The sequence below is a fragment of the Pelodiscus sinensis genome, chromosome 6 (genome assembly GCF_052426305.1).
Source record: "Pelodiscus sinensis isolate ZL-2025 chromosome 6, ASM5242630v1, whole genome shotgun sequence".
In the NCBI taxonomy this organism is placed as follows: domain Eukaryota; kingdom Metazoa; phylum Chordata; order Testudines; family Trionychidae; genus Pelodiscus; species Pelodiscus sinensis.
This window is the reverse complement of record NC_143057.1, coordinates 107,892,441-107,913,523: the sequence shown is the minus strand read 5'-3', so window position 1 is coordinate 107,913,523 and position 21,083 is coordinate 107,892,441. Positions and strand designations below refer to the sequence as shown.

The 21,083-nt window shown below is 44.0% G+C and overlaps 1 protein-coding gene across 11 annotated transcripts in view; it reads right to left on the bottom strand.

The window, feature by feature from the left end:
• PRLR (prolactin receptor) overlaps positions 1-21,083 on the bottom strand; it is a 258,625-nt gene that overhangs the window by 64,033 nt on the left and 173,509 nt on the right. Inside the window, exon 1 of one of the 11 annotated variants that reach the window (XM_075932554.2) lies at positions 4,989-5,010. The exons of the other annotated variants lie outside the window; for them this stretch is intronic. The gene's annotated coding sequence lies outside the window, so the exon portion shown is untranslated. Of the gene's footprint in view, positions 1-4,988; positions 5,011-21,083 lie in introns of those variants that run through there. 11 annotated transcript variants of the gene reach the window in all.

Here is a 21,083-nt window from a genome sequence, read left to right as displayed (position 1 = left end):
CTTCTCTTCTATAGATTAAATAAGCCCAAATCCCTCAGCCTCTCCTTGTAAGTCATGTCATGCTCCAACCCCCTAATAATTTTGGTTGCCCTCTGCTGGACCCTCTCCAACATGTCCACATACTTTCTATAATGGGGGTACCAGAACTGGATGCAGTACTCCAGATGTGGCCTCATCAATGCTGAATAATCATTCTGTGTAAAGTAGTTTCTCTTAACTGGACAGTGCCAGGTCCTTCCTTAGCTTCAATCCATGATCATTTGAATTTCAACCTGCCTCCCTTTAAAACAGATCTTTCCTATGATCTGCAATAACAAACACAAACCCACATCTCTGTGTATGGCTGAATATTGGCCAACCTGGTTTTAATGTTTGTAACCAATCCTTATAATTACTGTAGAAATAAGCAGCAGTAATGAAACAGAATAATTCTCTGCATCTAAACACTGCTGAATAAAGCACACGTTTCAGAACACACTTACTTCACAAGGCCTTTGAACAACAACCTCTGCAATACTCTTAAACTGCTTCAAACTTGTACAGTCACCTGAAATACTATGCAGTTGCAGAACTTGTTTGTCTGGTCTGTACTATATCATGAGCAATTTGAAGCAAGGACTGTGAGTCATATGTGTGAAGAACAGTAAGCACACTGTCAATGCTCACTGAATAGCAGCCACATAGGGACAAATCCTGCTAGCCTTCCAAGGGAATTCTAGCTGAAAAACACCTGCAAACATTACCCTGTACTTACTAACAACTGCCAATTTCCCAAAGGTTCAAAGGTTTAACAATACACAACGATGTTCATTTAAGTGGCTAAATAATTTTTAAAATTACTATTCATGAGGCTGAAGTTCTTCTGGTACATCAGTGGTCCCCAACGTGGTGCCTGTGGGCACCATGGCGCCCGCTGAGCCATTTCTGTGCGCCTGCCAAGTGATCGGGGCTGGCCCCGCCCCCAGACGCGCATCTGGGTGCACTGGAGGTGCCGGACCCGGGCGCGCAGCACATGGTCAGTGCTGGCCCCGGGTGCGCGGTGCGAGGTCTGTGCCATTCCCGGCCCCGAGTGTGCGGTGTATGGGCGGTGCCGGCCCAGGCATGCAGAGCAGAGGCAGTGCCGGCCCCGGGCACACAGCACATCGGCGACCCCACCCCCGGGTGAGCAGCGTGAGGGCTGTGCCAGCCCCGGGCACGCAGTGCATGGGCAGTGGCGGCCCCGCCCCCGGGCGCACAGGACATGGGCTGTTCCGGCCCCAGGAGCGCGGCGTATTGGCGGCCCCAACTCTGAGTGTGCAGCACAGTCGCGGCGCCAGCCCCGGGAGTGCGGCACATGGGTGGGGCCAGCTCCGGACACGCAGCATACGGGGCGTGCGCGGCCCCGCCCCCGGGTGGCCAGCAGTCCCAAAAGCTTGGGGACCACTGTACTATATCCTTCCTGTAGCCATGCCCCAAATTAATCTTTCACAATGATTGTGAGGTGTTGCTAAGGCCTCAGATACCAGTGACTTCCAAAAGGGATTAGGCCCTTAAAACTTCAGAGGTCATGCCCAATGTTCCCATGCTGGTTGAAATCATTCAGAGTGAAATTCTTCCGTCGAAGGCTAAAGAGAAACTTTGAGGTACAAACACCTTGTTCTGGCCCTGGGCAGATAAGTGAATTTCACCATCAGTGTCAAGGCATGTGAAAGGAAAATGTCAGCAGGTCTTTTCAAGCCTCAGAAAAACCTTTGATTAGGATATAGAGTTTTGACGACAAGTTCTTATTTTATCGTCACCGAATCTCACTAAAACAATAGCAATCATATTGGTCAACAAAGTAAAAAGATTTATCCTTAGGGCTAACATTTTAACTTTTCCCTTTTCATTTTAACACACACTTAAATTGCTTCCTTGCCTTTCAAATTACAAATTGTGTCTAACTATTACTCGTGGCTGCCTGAATTCCCAATGGCTCCCAGCTCTGGCTGCTCTCCTAGGCCAGGCCAGGCGACCCCCACAAACACATGGAACCACAAATATCTGTTCTGCAAATTCTGAGACTCTCCTGTATTTTTTTTTAAATATTGTAATGTACTATATGCCTGGCTATGATGATAATCCACTAGCACAGATCTTTGAACTCATTCGGAGTATTATATTATACAGCATGTAAGCATCAGTCTATCAGTTTAGTTTTGGGTTTAGTGCCCATTTATTCTGAAGCAAGCTTGACCTACATTCTTTAGGAAGACTAGCAGTCCAGGACAGCAGTCTGAACATTTTGTGGCAGCTTCACAAAAGTTAAAAAATAGTTTTGTTATTGAACTAAATGCGAAAACAATACAATAACTGCAAGGATCTCTTTACTATATAATTTAATACTACTTTTGATTTATTTTATTCAATCCTTACATTTTTAATGGCTTTCATTTTCTTTCCACTAATGAGATGCATGCAGGAAAAACATGTAGGTGGAAATGTGTGCAGGAAAAAACCTGCACAAAGTATTCGCATAGGCTACGTCTAGACTGGCCACAAATTCCGGAAAAGGGATGCAAATCAGGTAAGTCAGCATAGGGAAATCCGCGGGGGATTTAAATATCCCCCGCGGATTTAAATAAACATGTCCACCACTTTTTTTTCCGGCTTGGGGAAAAGCCGGAAAAAAAGCATCTAGACTGGCGTGATCCTCCGGAATAAAGCCCTTTTCCAGAGGATCTCTTATTCCTACTTTTCCCCAAGCCGGAAAAACAGTGGCGGACATGTTTATTTAAATCCGCGGGGGATATTTAAATCCCCCGCAGATTTCCCTATGCTGACTTACCTGATTTGCATCCCTTTTCCGGAATTTGTGGCCAGTCTAGACGTAGCCATATTGTACAGAGATAACCATAATTACTTTTATTCTTCAATAGCAAGGAGGCTTTCAGTCATAGTCATGCAGCTGTAAACACATTAAAAATGTCACAGAATGTAATTTCACTGTAGTCACTCTAGATAGTTCTTGTATGTAAATGAAAATGCCACACAAACAGAAATACCAAAGAGGATAGTCTACTTTACTGATTAGCCACCTTCATGTTTTAAAACAGATTTTTTTTAAAAGTCTAGCTCATTTTCTAAAGTAAGTGAAGTTAAGTGGTCCCAAGTTGAGGTTTTATAGAGCCTGTTGTTATAATTGGGCTGAGAAGTAAAAAATAACTCAGGAAAATGGCTGATAATATGTTTTTAGACTCCTAACTTTTGACTGCTACTTTTATCATTAAGAAAGGAAATTAAACTTTACAGCTAATGTAAAAATTGGACTTTAACTCTCAGGGTATGTCTACATTACAGTGTTATTTCGAAATATCTTATTTCGAAATAGTTAATTCAAAATAAGTTATTTGGAAATAACGCATCTACACACAAAATAAATTTTTAAATAGCGCATCCACGCTGAGTGGACGCTGAATCGCATTTAAGGCTGGCTGGAACCAGGTCCGGCAGGGCATCAGGTCAGGAGTTACTTTGTGTGGCTGCTGCCTGAGGCTATGAGGCCTGTGCTTAAAGGGACCCCCTCTGGACAGCCGGTTCTCAGCTTTCCCTGCTTGCTTGTCTACCTCGATGAGGGACAGCAAAACATTTTGTCTCTATGTGCTCTGGTTGCCCTCACTTGGGACACCACAGCACTCTGCAACATGGAAAATGAGCTGCCCCTGGGCACTCTGGTGCTTCTTGGGACACGTTACTGAGAACCTGGCTGCACTTTCTGCAGGCTGCCATCCAGGAGGCCCATTGGGGGACTGTCAGTATCTAGGAGGCCCTGCGGGAGAGCTTCCATGCTGAGGAGCACTAAGAGCCTTCTTGGTCTGCCCCACTGGGGTCTTGTGCTTCATTCCTCCCTCACGTCCTTCCACTTACCTCTCCCTAACCCCCCTTCCCGATGTCAAGTAAAATACATGTATTTTCATGAACACAAATTCTCTTTAACAAAACTGGGAGGGGGGAGGAGGTGAATGAAACTCTGTTGAGACTCAGGAAAGGAGGCGGGAGAGGGGAGAAGAGAGGGTGGTAGAGGGGAGGGGGAAACCTGGGAGGAGGGAGCTGGAAGGGGAAAGTAAGGGGAAGAAGGGGGAGGGGAAGCACAGGGTTGGGGGTCTCATCGGACCAACTTGATTTTCATGCAAACCTGCTCCTGGGTTCACATGTGGCCTTTGGTGGCCAGGCTGGCAGCTATCCTGCCATAGACAGTTGTGTTTCTCCATCTAGTGTAGAGATCACGGATGCTGGGGGATCCTCCCCAAACCTGAATAAGGTCAATGATCTCCACCCTGGACCAGGAAGGCACTTGCCTTCTCCGGGCTCTGGCAGGCTCCTGGGAGCTGGCAGACTCCTCCTGGGGAATGGTGGAGGGCTGTCTGGCTCATGTTTTGGGGCCACTGGGTCAGGGGCAGTGATTCCTGGCTCCAGTCTGGCAGGCGTGGAGCTGGCACAGGCACTGTGGCCAGAGTCTACCCCTTTAAGGGCTCCGGGGAGGGAGAGGAGTGTTCTTGGTTGAGGCTGGAGTGGCCACTAGTGCACCCTGGGAAGGCTGGAGGCCCCCTATTTCAATATAAGTGTCTACAGAGCACTTATTTCGAAATAGTTATTTCGAATTTGGTGTTATTCCTCATGGAATGAGGTTTACCAAATTTGAAATAAGCGCTCCGCTATTTCAAATTAATTTTGAAATAGCAGTTTGGCTGTGCAGACGCTAGTAAAGTTATTTCAAAATAACGGCTGTTATTTCTAAATACTTTGCTGTGTAGACATGCCCATAGACAGTGGTTTAAGTGCTGGACTGTGAACCAGAAGTTCCTGAATTTTAAACCTAGTTCTTACATATATTCCCCCTCGTCCCTCCCATTGTTGAGAATGTTGACTATCTTGCAGGATGTGTTTAGCACTTTTCAGAACAGGACCCATAATTCATCTGTCTCCATTTCTACATTTGTAAACAGGATTAATAATACAATAATACTTACTTATTTCCCTCACAATGCTGTAATGAGGAATAATTAAATGGTGTAAAGTTTGAGAATGAAAGTTTCTATAGAAAACAAACAAAGATACCAATTATTATTATTGTTGTTTTTAGTATTTATTACTTTTTCTATTCTGTATTAAATTAAATGCTACTAGTAACAATTGTACTTGATTAATGCCTTCTATCTCAGTGACTGTCAACCTTTCCAAACTATTGTATCCCTTTCAGGAGTTTGATTTGTCTTGAATACCAAAGTTTCACCTTACTTTAAAACTACTTGTTTACAAAAAGAGATATAAAAATACAAAGGTGTTACAGCACGCTGTTATGGAAAAACTGCTTACTTTCTCATTTTTACTATATAAAATCAATCAGTTGGAATCTAAATATTGTGCTATTTCAGTGTATAATATGTCGAGGCATATAAACAGGCCATTGTATAGAATGTCAGTTTGTACTGACTTCGCTAGTGCTTTCTATGTAACCTGTTGTAAAACTAGTCAATATCAAGATGAGCTGATATACCCCGTTGGAGTTCTCTGTAGCTCCAGGGGTTCACTTACCCAGGGTTGGGAACCACTGTTATACATGAGGATTTCAAAACACTATACAAACATTAGTTTCTCAGCACTCTGGTGAGCGAGTTAATAATTAATGAATCATCATTGAAATGTATACTAAGCCCAACAGAACTTAGCTAGGGAAAGTGAGGGCACCCGAAAATCATTAGGAGTGCCAGAAACAGAACCCAGAAGTTTTAGGTTGTAGTCCCCATGCTCCAACCATCAGATCATATTCACTTATGCACATAGCAATTCAATATTTAATTCTTCTTTCAGATTCTTATTCATAACACTTAAACTCTTATGTGCCTACTTTTTCTGACTTATTTGACATGCATATTCAAGCTCCTATTTCAATCTCTTTCACCTCCTTTATATGAGAGGTTCCCAACTGTTGGTCTGTGGCCCACTGTTGGGCCATGGACCTCAAGCTGTTGGGCCACAGTGGCTCTGGAGGCTGGGGTCCACCACTCCTGCTGCAGCTGTTGGGAGAGGTGTGTCCTGCCCCACCTCTCAGCTGACCAGTGTTGAGCAGGGGCAGAGTCTCTTCCCGGATGGGAAAGAGCACTTTGCAACCAGACAGCAGCACTCAGCTGGGAGGCAGCACAGGGTTAGGTAAGGGGGGGCGGGGCAGGAACTGGGAGCTCTGGGATTGGGGGGGCTCTCAGAGGCTGAGGGCTGGCAGGGGGCTGCTCTTGGGGCAAAACTAATATTGGGGGACTCTTGGGGTATGTCTACACTACCCCACTAGTTCGAACTAGCGGGGTAATGTAGGCATACCGCACTTGCAAATGAAGCCCGGGATTTGAATTTCCCGGGCTTCATTTGCATAAGCGGGGAGCCGCCATTTTTAAAACCCCGCTGGTTCGAACCCCGTGCAGCACGGCTACACGGGGCACAATCTAGGTAGTATGAACTAGGCTTCCTAGTTCGAACTACCGTTACTCCTCGTGAAATGAGGAGTAACAGTAGTTCGACTAGGAAGCCTAGTTCGAACTACCTGGTTCGTGCCCCGTGTAGCCGCGCTGCACGGGGTTCGAACCAGCGGGGTTTTAAAAATGGCGGCTCCCCGCTTATGCAAATGAAGCCCGGGAAATTCAAATCCCGGGCTTCATTTGCAAGTGCGGTATGCCTACATTACCCTCCTAGTTCGAACTAGGAGGGTAGTGTAGACATACCCTTGGGGTGGGGCTAGTACTAGGGAGTGTAGGGGGGGCTCTAAGAGGCAGGGGGCTGGCACTGGAGAGCACTGGGGCATCCAGAATGGGGCGCTAGCTCTGGGGGTGGAACTAGTAGTGGGGGGCTATGGGTCAGGGCTGGCACTGCGGGGCTCTGAGGATGGGAGGCTGGCACTGAGGCAGGTTGGTTGCAGGGGACTCTGGAGTCAGTGGCTGGTGCTGGGGGATAGTGTAGGGGTGGGCGGCTTTAGGGCTGGCACTGGGGGCTCACTCAGTACAACCCAGTGGTATAACTGTGGTGAGCGGAGGTGTGGATGGAGCAGCTGCTCAAGGATGCTATAAACTAGGGAGAGAGCTCTTCGCCAACTTCAAATACGGTTATGCGGAGGAGAGTCCAGGGCAAGATTATACTACTTTCAGCAGAGGGATCTTCACATGGTATAAAGCTGCTATAGTGGCTCATATACCCTACTCTTCCTGGAGCTAACAGGAGGAGCATGGAGCCATGGCCAGCTAGCACAAGATGAAGCTTTCTGAAGGCTACTCTAATGTACTTGAAGGGACAGTGCTGAATTGTCTCAGGGGTGGGAGAACATAAATATGGCTTAAAACTACTCTTGCATCTCCCGGATTAGGGCTTGCCTTGCCCCACTCCAAGTGTGCAGCATCTCCACGTGGCTCCCAAAAGTAGGAGCAGCCAGAGAGCTCCACTCCTGATTGCAGCTCCTGGTCACAGCTCTGCTTCCAGCTAGAGACCCTGAGTCCTGGCCTGATTCCAACTCTGGCCTCAGCCTTGGTCCCATTCCTGGCCCCGATTCTGAAACTCATCTGGGGTAGGGTGTAGATGGGATAAAAAGGGCAACAATGTAAAATGTTTGGGGACCATTGCTGGCTGGGGATTGTGCACAGCACAACATCAGACCTACTCGCATAGTCAGTGTGGATGGACTCTTTGAAGAGTGTAGGGTTAAACACTAGCAAGTCTTTCAGAGCATAAGTAAAATTGTTCAAAGTTACATTTTCCACACAAATGGAAGAAGGTACATCCTTGACACAAAGGCCACCCCTGCTGCAAACCATGGGGATGCTAGAAATTTTCAAAGTAAAGCACTGAAGAATTTAACAGACAAAGCATTTTCCCACAAGTTCATTGTCAGAAACAGCTAAACTATTTTGGCTGAAATTTAAGAGAAAAAAAAATCACCTTGAGGTATTCAGCATGGAAAATTTCAGCCTGAATGATTACAGATCAGAAAAGTTATAAGCTAAAGAAAACAAGGTCTTTATGATGGTAAGTGTTATGCAACCTTAATAATGGTTAGTACTACCAGTCCTGCCTATATTATAATAATTATTTTGATTGCATAAAAATATTTTGGCAGCTTCCCAACTAATTGCCTTGTGAAACTTCACTCTGAAGGAAGGATTTTTTTTCCATTTATTTTCTTCATGTGGTGTTGAACTTTCATGAAATTGGAAAGGTGGAAGTGGAATCCCCTTCCTTCCATTTACTTTGACCTGCTTCACAACTGCCTCTTTGCAGTCTGTGTCAATTCACTGGCAATTTATCCTGGTGGTATGAAAGGAGAATCCAGCACAATGATTTATGATAGCGCTCTGATTTTTATTTTGCAGCTTTGTCGATCATATACAGGTTGAACCTCTCTGGCCTTCAGCAGGACCACAGATGTTGCTGGAACCAGACAGTCCTGAAGACAGAGGTTGCCAGCGGTCCGGGGTCAGCAGCAGAGCCTGGTGGCTGGAGCCAGCAGGGGGGTCAGCAGCCAGGAGGGGAGCCCAACCAGGAGGCTGGCAGGCCCCCATGAGATCCCAAAGGCCTGACCTTCCCTGGGCCAGGAGCCTGCAAACTCTCTTTTTCCAGGATCAATCAGGTCCCAAAGATGCCAGGCCAAGGAGGTCTAATCTGTACCAGCTTCAATCATCTTCCCACTATCTTCCTGACAACTCTTTTGTAGCTAATTGTTTTCATTCTTTTTCTATTCAGTAACAAAATACACTCATCCTTTGCTTATATAGGAGATTTTGTTGCTACTGATTATTCCCTCTTCTTTTCATTTTACCTTCTTCAAGGGTTTGTGTTGGAATGAGTTAGAGAAATAAGTAGGAGAAAAATAAACATTCTTTTTGGTTCATCTTTAGATGAATATAAATTTGGATTTTGTTTGTGTGATGAGAGCAGACTAATGTTGAAATTAAAATCTGGATTAACAGTGCAAGGACATTTTTAAAAGAGTGATTTCTATCATGGATTGATGAATTTGTTGGGTTATTTCCCAAACTGTTAGTTTCATAGCTAAGTAAACTGGGCTATATAATTGTATACTGACTCAGAGTTGAACAGCACCACATTTGTTGGCATGTTTATTATTGTTTTTGTTACTATCACATACCTTTTAAAGTCTGATAACTACATATTTTAAAGTTTATAATATTCCAATAAACAAGACTGACAGCATCCAACAATAACTTTCATTTCTATACAACTGTTTTTTTAATAAACTTTGGGAGGAAGACAAAATTGCTGATACTATCTTATATTGACTTGGCTCATTTTTTTTGTATGTCACAATGAGATGGACACAGTTCCTACTAACTTCAGGCAAATGCTATATTTCCCAGGCTCTTAAATAACAATACAAGAATTTTAATCAAGTTTGAATGCCTCAAAATCTGATCTTGAATACCTACTCCTTTAAGTAAAAGGGTTAAAAATGGATAAAGAAAAGGTAAGGAAATATTTGCAGTTTTAGTAAAGCTTAGATTGCCATGTGTATAGTGAATAGTTGGAGAAATTATGCCATTAGTATTTTTCCTTTATGACTATTTGGTCAGTTTCTATTTAAAAAAATGTGTGACTAAATGTCAGTGATATTAGTTCATTAAAAATCAATAAAATGATTTCCACTGATTTTGACCAGGGGACAAGTAGCAGAAGGGACTAGCTGCTAGACAAAGAGTCAGCAATCTTTTCAAACCAAAGAGCAAAACTACATCAAAATTCTGAACAAGTGATCAACAAAGAATGCCTATTATACATGACTAAAAATATACAACTTAATATTATTGATAATTGACATGATTAATAGCATAAACACCACATTGTACTCAATGATTTTATTTAAATAGGACTTCTGCTGCTGCATCTTTTCACACATTTCTTTGAAGTTTACATCATAATTGGTCAAATTCACCTTCATGCATGCATTCAGGTTGTCTTCCGTCAGCCTTGAGCACAAATTACCTATGATGTGATTCAAATGAGAGAAAGCCTGCTTGCACACGTAGGTGGAGCCAAACACTGAAAGCAAGGTCAAGCTGACATTCTGCATGGTGTTGTATATGACAGGAAATTTTTTACAAGTTTGCAGAATCAGATTATCATCGTGCTCCAATTGCTTCATGTCAGACCATTTCTGCAGTTTTGTCAATTCTGCACATTGTCAAGAAAGGCATTCTAATTTTTCCACCTGGATATCAAACCCCCTCAAATCTCCTCTTTGCATTTCCAAATCACAGATTGAGATGCCTGGAATGATTGTCAAATCTTGTTCTTCAACAGATACTTTATGTGGACGAATCATAACCTGATTAGAGCACTGTGTTTGCAAAAGTCAACCAAACAAGACTTGAATGCCATCAGGAGCTCAGAAAAAACGCTGGCAAGCTGCTGCAAATCAAGATTGTTACTTGGATTCTCTCGTTGTCGTGAATCACAAAACATTCGTAATCTTTCAAAATGTTCAATCTGTTTGTCTCAGTATTTTTGATAAAGACTGTCAATTTTGACTCAAATCCAGCACTGGCCTGCTGCAGAGTAAGGACTAGTTTTCCTTGCCCTTGTAGCTTAAGCTTCAACTAATTCAAATGACTAATAATATAGATGAGATAATAAAATCTGAGCAACCAGTCAGTCTGAAAGTTTGGGTGTTTGACACCCTTCATATCCAAAAGTGACTTAAACTCATTAATGCAGGCATAAAGCGAGACAAAACTTTGCCACGCAATAAATAACCAGTGAACATTGCTGTGCATTATTAGATTGGGGAATTCAGAATCTACTTCCTCAAGCAGTGACTGAAATTGACAGTGATAAAGGGCTTTGGCAAGAGGCCAATTGACAATGTGAACAACCACTCCCATTACATTTCTGAGTTTGGTTTCACAAGATTGCACACAAAGTGCCTCTCGATGCACAGTACAATGAAAGTTCAAAAGCAGGCAATTCAGCTGTTCTGACAAGAGTAAGGAATCCCCTGTATTTGCTGACCATCTTAGGTACACCTTCTGTACACACAAACACAAGATTATCCAACTGCATTTCTCTCTCATTTACAAAGTTCATGACAATTTTAAGAGCGTCTTCACCCCTTGTTCAATTTTTCATTTGTAATATCTCAGTCATTTCTTCGTGCTCAGCATGTCCATAAGTATATCGTCCCAATATACACAACTGATTAATGTCACATATGTTGTTTATCTTGTCCCAAGTACACAAATATAAGTGTGTGACGGGGCAAGGCAGCCCAGCACTGAACCTACAGGGCCCAGCCAGGGTTACCTGGCTGCAGAGGCCCCTCCCCCACAGCCCTACCGAGCATGCCCGGGCTGCAGCAGGGCTATAAAAGCCTGGGCCAGGACTCAGTCAGGGAAGGCAGCCGAAGGAGAAGGACTGGAGAAGGGAGCTCTCCCTCAGCGGTTGCCAGGGACTCCAGGAGAGGCCGGAAGGAAGGCGGAGGCGAATCGGTGCAACCCAGAGACTGCCTGCCGAGGGGACACCGGCCTGGAGATTGCAGCCAGCTGGGCAAGTCCAGGGGAAGGAAGCCCGGGGGTCCAGGTAGGAAGTGGCCCAGGGCAGGAGCAGGAGCCGCTGCTCCCGGCCCGAAACCTCGACGCGTTTCGGCTGGATGGCCTCGCCGAGAGAGTGACCCGGTACCTGGTCGCTCACGGGGCCCTGGGCTGGGACCCGGTGGAGTAGGGGGGGCCTGGGTCCCCCTACCTGGGGTGTGCCCCCGCTACAACGACAAACTGCGTTGTGGACTTGGCCTTGCTTAAAGGGCCAGCTATATGTAAGCGGGGGAATGGTCCCGCTCTTGTGGGGAACTTTCCTGGCTTCTATACTCCCCGGTGAAATGAACCAGCAAAAGGATCTGAGTCCCCGCTCCCACTTCCTTTACCCCACGGCTCCCTGATCCTGAGGGCTCCCCCTCCACTCTCCTGAGTAGCAGAGCCCTTGAAACCCCAACAAGGCTGGGCCCAGGTTTCCTGGGGCTTAATCCCTGACCTTGTAGTCACTAGGGGCAGGAGTTAGGGTGTCCCCACTCCGAGGTGCTCTCTTTACACTGCAGGCCTTCTTGGCCCAGTGATCACTTCATAAGGTTCAAAGCAAATACAATTTATTAAACATCAACTGATTAAAGAGAATAGAATAAGAAACAATGAGAATGGTTAAATGAGAACACACAGCCCTGCTCTGTAGCACAGGGACATCAAAACAGCAGTCTGCAGAGTGTAAGGACAGTTCACAGTCTCTTCCTTAGAAGCCCTGGATGTGCTGCTAGGGGCTGCAGGCTGGACACGCTTGCACTGGCAGTGACCACACAGCCTCAGTCTCTAAGTGGCCAGACCCCTCTCCCAGTCCAGAGCCTTTCCCCACACTTTGCAGGTCCCAGTAGCTCACCACATCCAGCTGCAGGCTGTGCTGCTTGGCCAGTTCCAGCTCCTTGTGTTGCCTCTCTGTTCCTTTTGGCTTTCTGAGCACTGCCAGTCTGCTGCTCAACACAGGGTCTGCACTGCTTGGCCTGTCTGTGTCTGGTTCTGTCGCTGCAGGACTTCTTCTTGTACTCCTCTCTCAGCTCTCTGTCTTTGCAGGACCTCTTCTGCACACAGCTTGTTTGTTCAGAGACAGAGCCAGAACAATCCCCACTTACAACCTGTCAGTCAGGCTGAGCTGGAGTGTTGACTGCTTTCCATTGTCTCTGGGGTCTGTCAGTCTCATGAACCCTTCCCCTTCTGAAGCTGGTAAACCAAAAAACTCCCACAGAGTTTTAGTACGGGGTAACAGTCCCCTTACATATAGACTGTTTTGTGGACTCAGGCCGGGGGGCCTTAGCCCTGCTTAAAGGGCCAGCTGTACACTGTGTGGACTCAGGCCAGGGGGCCTTAGCCCTGCTTAAAGGGCCAGGGAGAGACTGTATCACAAGGGGTCGGGGACCCAGGCGGGAGGGGCCCGCCACAAAGTAGTTATACTCAAATTTTGCATTTGTTCCTTGTTGATTTGATGGCCATTTTCACAGTGCTGTCATGAACTGTTTTTGCTGATAATGGCATGTCTTGAATTTTCTCTAAGATGTTGTCCTTGTTGTTAAACTTGTCAAATAGTTCATGACTAATTTTTAGCATGCATCTCTTCATGTGATCCTCATCAGTCAAATGCTTCCCTTCTCAAATAATGTTGTATAAACGAGCAAAACGTGCAAAGTTTAAGCTCCCACCTTTTTTTGACCATGCCAGCAAGCTAAAATGTTCATTTTTCGCTGCAGTTCCTCTTTTTCCACATGCCACTCTCAGGGTATTTTGTGGTAAATGCTTCATGTTCTGTCATGAAATGCCATTCTAAATTCAATTTTTTTTGTTTGAGGACAGTTTTGCGCTACAAATGAGACCATGTGGAGATCCAGACCTATCCACAAATACATAAAAGTCTGTCCACCCTTTTTGAAAATTTCAGTACTCATCTCTCTTTCTCTTTGCCATTTTCGCTATTAGGGGGCCACAGAGTTCATTTCCATGTATGATGATGGAAAGCTCTCTCGACCAATCAAATAAAAAGAGAATATGCACACCCCCAAATGAATGGAGAGGATGGATGGTTGTTAAAAAGGAACAGTTAAAGATAAAAGACAAAAAAAAGAATCTTAACATGTGTAATTATGCATTTTTAAAATTATGAATTAACTTTTCATTTTAAATGTAAAAAGTTGTGTATTTTGGGAATGACAAAAGAGCCATATTTGGCTCTAGAGACAGGTTGCAGACCCCTGTGCTAGACTGAAGTAAAATACATTAGGCCCTGAGCTTCTACAGAGGATTTTGCCTTTTAAACACTAAAATACAGAATAACAGAAATGTAGGACTGAAAAGGATCTTGAGAAGTCATGTTAGTACTGGCAGTACTAAGTAAACCTAAATCATCCCTGAGAGGTGTTTGTCCAACTTGTTCTTAAAAATGAAACCTATTCCAGAACCTAACTACCTTTTTAGTTAGAAAAATATTCCTGAGATTTAACCTAAATCTCCCTTATTGCAAATTAAGCCCCTTACTTCTTGCCCAACCTTCAGTCAACATGGAGAACAATTGTTCTCAATTTATAATAGCCTTAGCATATTTGAAGGTTGTTATTTCTTTTTGTAAAATAAAACATGCCCAGGTATTCTTAACCTTTCATTATAGGTCAGATTTTCTAAATCTTGTATATATTTTTTTTGTTGCTCTCTTCTGGATTCTCTCCAATTTGTCTCCATCATTCCCAAGAATGGCACCTAGAATTGGACATTACTTCATCTGAAGCCCCACCAATGCTGTGCAGAGTGAGATAAATTACCTCCCATGTTTTACATATGACTTTTCCATTAGTACATCCCCAAATGGTATTAGCCATTATCACAGCCTCACCACATTGTGGATTCATATTCAATTTGTGATTCAATATAATCTCCAGATTCTTTTCAGCAATATTACCAACAAGCCAGTTATTTCCCGTGTTGCTGTGCATTTGATTCTTTCTTCCTAAGTGAAGTACTATGCACTTGTCTTTAATTTAATATCTGGTTGAAATCAACACATTTCTAATTTGTGAAGGTCATTTTGGATGTAATCTTGTCATCCAGAATACTTGCTGTCCTAGCTTGGTGTTGTCTGCATTTTATAAGCATATTATCCACTCCATTATCCAAATCATTACTGAAAATATTGACTAGCACTGAACTTAGGAATGAGCCTGCAGGACTCCATTAAGTATGTCCTCCTAGTCCAAGAGCAAACCATTGATGACTACTACTCTTTTAGAATGTTTTTACAGCCCACTGTGCATCTCTTTTATAATTTAATACAGACCACATTTCCCAAGTTTGCATATGAAAATATCACATAGGACTCTGTCAACACCCTTCCTAAGAATCCAAGATATGGCACATTCACTAGACAAGTAACCTGGTGGAAGGAGATTAGGTTAGTTTGGCATGATTTGTTCTTGACAAATGCCTTCTGGTTATTACTAATTATATTATCCTCTAGATGCTTACAAACTCTTTAATAGTTTGTTCCAATATCTTTCCTGGCATCAAAGTTGAACTGATGGGCCTATAATTCCCTGGGTCCTCTTTGTACCCCTTTGTAAAGGCAGGTATGTTTGTCTTCCTCCAGTCTTCTGATGCCTCACCCATTCTCCAGGTGTTCTTAAAGATAATCGCTAACAGTTATGAGAATGCTTCAGCTAGTTCCTTCTATACCCTAAGATGAATTTCATTAGACCCTGCCAACTTAAGTACACCTAACTTATTTAGCTATTCTTTAAATCTATTCTTTCCCTATTTTGGCTTCCATTCCTCTACCTTTGTTGTTCATAGTCATTGTGTTCAGTATCTGGTCACCATTAATGAACAGACCAGATTTCTGGAGCATGAACTTACAGAAGTTACCTTGTATGAATTTAATGTTTTTTCGTAATTTTCTTAGACATATTTTTTGCAACATAAGAGCCTGTTCTTATTCAAATGAAACATTTAGTCCAGTAGCTACTACATTCGCATAATCTTACATAAAGGTGGTGCTGCTCTCAGAAGTATTAGAGCTGCTTATGGTGAAAAGTTGGAGCCTCATTTAATAGCCTCTACTTAGGCCCATTTACCACCATTAGCAATCCTAAAAGACTTACAAACTGTTTAGAGAGAACTGCCACATCATATAATTGGCAGTAATCTATCAGTCAGGCGGGTGACAAATGTATTTAAGGGACCAAAATGTAACTGCTTTTGTCCCCTGGAAGCCCATTTATAAAATCAGGATGAAGAAAAGCATTAATCTTGAAATAGATGATCTTGAAATCTACAATACCACATATTTTCCTGGGTATGTTGCTAGATTAAAATGGCTGCATCAGGCACAAAGGGCCAAATCTTCTTGTCTAACATTCATGTAGCCAGGTATATATAGTAGGCTTGGAACAGGTCTATTTAAATAATTTGTTGTCTGCAAACCTCAGTTTCACCTGCTGCATGTATGTAAGAAATACATGAGGGTACGTCTACACTACAGCGCTAGTTCGAACTAACTTAGTTCGTTCGAACTAAGCTAATTCGAACTAACGCGTCTAGAACTAAAAACTAGTTCGAATTAGCGTTTTGCTAATTCGAACTAGCAAGTCCACATTGAGTGGACTCTGAAAAGGGCTTAAGGATGGCCGGAAGCAGTGCCGGCAGGGCATAAGAGGAGGACTTAGAGCATGGAGATGCTGTCTCAGGCTAGCCGAGGGCTGCGCTTAAAGGGTCCCGACCCCCACCCCGGACACACAGTTCTAAGGGGTGCCCCGCTTGCAAAGAAGTTCTGGCTTGGAGTGCCCGGAGTACCCACATTGGGCACATCACACCACTCGGCCATCAGCCCGGCTGCACTTGCCGCAGGCTGCCATCTGGGGAGAGGGGGTAATTGGGGGGCTGTAGGAGAGCTTCCACCCCCAGAAGCCCGCAGAGCCAGCCCAGTCCTCCCCATCGGGGGCTTGTACCCCATTCCTCCCTCACCTCCTTCCACTTACCCTTCCCTAGCCCCCCTTCTTATTGATGTACAAAATAAAGATAACGTTTCTTCCAACATTGACTCTGTCTTTATTGAACAAAACTGGGGGGAGACTGGGAAAAGGAGGTGGGAGATGGGAAGAGAGAGGCTGGGAGAAGGGAGGGCAACTAACATGATCAGGGGTTGGGAACAGGTCCCAGATGAAGAAAGACTGGGACTGTTCAGCTTAGAAAAGAGGAGAGGGAGGGGGGACAGGATAGAGGTCTCTAAAAGCAGGGGTTGGGTGGAGACAGTGCATTCAGAAAAGTTCTTCCTGAGTTCCCATAAAGAAGGACTAGAGGACACCAAAGGAAAGGAATGGGTAGCAGGCTTCAAACTAGTAAGAGAAAGTTGTTCTTCTTCACAAAGCAAATAGTTAACCTGCGGAACTCCTTGCTGCAGGAGGCTGTGAAGGCTACAACTAGAACAGAGTTTAAAGGGAAGTGAGATCAAGTCATGGAGGTTGGGTCCATGGAGTGGTCTTAGCCAGGGGGTAGGAATGGTGTCCCTGCCCAAAGTTTGTGGAAGGCTGGAGAGGGATGGCACGAGACAAATGGCTTGGTCACTGTCTTCAGTCCATCCCCTCCAGGGTCCCTAGGGTTGGCTGCTGTCAGCAGACAGGCTACTGGGCTAGATGGACCTTTGGTCTGACCCAGGATGGCCATTGTAGGCTCAGGGTTAGGGGTCTCAGTGGACCCCCTTGATTTTCATGGACACCTGCTCCTGGGTGGCCAGGCTGGCAGCTCTCCTGCCCTAGCCGGCCACTTTCCTGTGCCTAGTGCGGAGATCATGGACAAGGTCCACGATGTCCGCACTAGCCCAGGAAGGTGCCCGCCTCTTGCGGTCCAGGGCAAGCTCCCGGGAGCCACCAGCCTGGTCCCGGGAAGAGGGGGTGGGCTGGGGGACATCGGGTGGGTGGCTCTGTGCTGTGCCAGGTGCAGGGTCTGCTGGCTGGGTGCTGGCAGGCTTGCACCTGGCACGGGCACCGTAGCCAGCCCGTGCCCCTTTAAGGGGTCCGGGGCCGGGAGGGGGGCATAGAGTTTCCCTGGTGTTGGCCAGAGTGGCCACCAGGGAAACCTGGGGAGGGCTAGCCTCCCACTAGTTCGAATTAAGGGGCTACACACCCCTTAATTCGAACTAGCTAGTTCTAACTAGGCTTAATCCTCGTAAAATGAGGTTTACCTAGTTCGAACTAAGCGCTCCGCTAGTTCGATTCAAATTCAAACTAGCGGAGCGCTAGTGTAGCGCCTATTAAAGTTAGTTCGAACTAACGTCCGTTAGTTCGAACTAACTTTGTAATGCAGACATACCCTGACAAAATATACACTGATAGTAGTTCGCTACTGCAGCCTCCCCTGCTCGTTGCACCTGCAGAAACCCAGTATTCTAGCCCCATAGCCTTGGAGGTTGAGTCCTGCAGCCTTTGTTCTCATGGCCCTGTTTTCCCATTCACTGGTTGTAGCTACTGTGGACATGACAGCACTAGGACCTTTCCTACTGACGTTGACCATGACTGGACCAGGAACACTTCCCCAGAGCAGTGGGCTTAATAACTATGGCAGCTGCCAAGAAGTGCTGGAGCTACAGATCTGCTTGACTCTAAAGTTTAGGAAGAGCATGGATGCTATTACATTTGTGGCAGAGGCCCAAGTGTACTAATACAGTCAGAGGCCAAATTCGTCATTTATGACAGTAATTGGTTGTCAAAAAAAGCCTTGGAGGAATATTGCAATGAATACCCAGACCTCAAATTGAAAGCAGAGAGAAAGACTGGAAAGGGCGATGAGGATAGTTTGCATCACCAAGTTTATAAAAATGCAAGTCTCCAGGAAGGCAAATTGTGTTGCTTAACATTTGAACAGTATCAAGCCAAGGTAACCAAAGCTTCAATAGGAGCCTTGTTGGGAAGAATGATACAAAAGAAAGAAGGGTGCTATGCAATATGGTACACTCTTTGATGAGTCCTATGTATGCTTTCTGTAGTTTGAGCTTTTAAAGTATGGGACAGCAGCATGCACTGGCCCAGAACATTGTCAACTGGATGAAAAATGTTTTGCTCTCCCCCAACCTGCAATTAAAGATCTCTGGAGAGGTGAGAAATTCTCTTTAGTAACTGTTGAAACCCCAGGACTTTCCAGACAGCCAACAATGAAAGTTTTTGCAGTGTTCTACAGTGACAAAAATACATTAATAAATACTATTGTATTGGAATCATCTGTTCTGTGTAACATGGAGGTCATTTCAATTCATGATGTGTTGTGAGAACACAGCCAAATGTGGAAAAACTATGCCTCAATTAACAGACTCTCCTTGATGTACATACAATGTTTAATAAAGGGCTTGAAAGAAATGTATCTGCATCTGATGCACAGTCCATGTATCACTCATCTTTTACACATAAGCATTGATCAAGTAGTCAAAATGTATGCGTTCCAGGACATCATGGAATTTGTGGCACATTAAGTGTCTTGGGTTGACAAGTAACAGCACTCGAATGCCAAAGCAGTGAAACCCAGTCATTGCCTGTCATGTCCAGTGTGGCAATACATGTATTTACTTGTAGTAACTTCAATGTCTATAGAAAGACACTGTCATTTATTTTAAGACAAATGTCACACCTCTCCGAAGACCGACTTGGCAGATCATGTTTTTTACTACAGTAAAGACATAAGCTGAAATTTGGAAAGCTTCCACAATTTGTAATTGTATGTGGACTTTAGAAGCTAATTATGCATTCCAGTAACAAAACATCCAAGAAATATTTATTTATATTTCAAAAAAGAACTAACCTCTTAAGTGTGGGATTTTAGGGAAGAAATTTCTCAGATTAGACTTTTGAATTAGGCTTGTTAAAAAAGTGAAAATTTAAAATCAATAAAAATAAAAAACCCTTAAACCCCATAATTTTATACTACCAAGAAATTAAAATAGATAAAAAATACTTAATTAAAATAAATTATCAGTGAAAATTATAAGAAAATCAAATTTGGTCAGGCCTATGTCTATCACTCTATTTTGTCTTACGTTAAATCATTCCTAATTTATACTGAGGTCAGATCCAAATCAGTGCCAGTATTATTCTTGTGATTCAATTTGGAGCACCTTTTGTCACATCATTTTCAAATAAACTCTTTATTCAAAGTGACTTGAAAAAAGCACTCTTACTTTAGACATAAAGACACATATTGTATTCCAGGAGGTTTTATAAGAAGATAAATATTCTCAGACATCACTTTTTCTAGTTTTTCCATTTAAATAGAGAGTGTATAATCCTCTTGGATTCATAATTCCATTAAAACTGAACAATTTACATCCGGCATAGAAATGGTTTAATGTAATTGATGGTTATTCATATTGATGAGTTTTTTCACTTAGGGTACAACTAGACTGCGAGGATCTATCTGAAAAAGATACGCAAAATGTGCTCCAATACTTTTGTCGAAAGAGGCTTTTCCAAAATTTGGCCCGTCTAGACTGGGCCAAATTTTGGAAAAACCCTCTCTTTCGAAAGCCCCCTTCTGTGGAACGAGGAATACAGGAGATTCCAAAACAGCACATTTCCTCTTCCGCAAAAAACAAAAACAAACAGAAGAGCAAACGTGTTCCCTGGATGCAGCTGAGTTGGTGGTGAAAGTTTTTTCGGGATACCTCTGATATCCTTAGCGCCCCCCCCCCCCACACACACAGTCTAGCTGTATCCTTAGTTGCTCTCCCCGGGGAATCAAGGCAGAGGACAGGCTGAATAAACCCCCTGCTTTATTGAACTTTGGAAAGTCATTCCTTACGTTTTGGAATAATACAAATAACACTAATATTATATACTTATATGGCACCTTTCATTTAAAGATCACAATGAGCTTTATTTCACAACTTTCCTATGGTGTTTCAAATGATGATTTGGAGTCCCACTGCAAATTGGCAAAATTAGGCACAGAAGTTAAGCAACTTTTCCAAGGTCACAGAAATCCTAGTTGGCTTCCAGACTCTAGGGCAGCTCCATCCTTGCCAGGTCTGAGTGGAACTAGCATAATACTGTAAGGGCAGATCTACACTTAAAACACTGCAGCAACATAGCTGTGCCATCATAGGAGCTTCAGTGAAGACACTACTACATTGACAAGTGTAGTTAATCCACCTGAATGAGAGACAGTAGCTATGTTGACTGGCACTTCTCCATTGACTGAGGCCACCTCTCCAATTAGTCCTTTGGGGTTCAATCCTCTGGCAATCAATCCTCTTGGGTTCAATTCAGCAGGTCTAGTAAAGACCCAGGTATCCCCGTTGGCACCCCCTTACCCATGAGGAGTAAGAAGTCAATGGAAGTATTTTTCCTATCAACCTCCTGCTGTGGGGCTGCCCCAGAAAAATCAGTGCAAAGGACATCGATTTCAGTTACTTAACTCCAGCTATGTGGATTGTGTATCTTGCTTCAATTTTCTCAGACCTGTTCATAGTGCTTTCTAGACTGGGGGTTAGATCAGTATATCTGTCACTCATGCTGC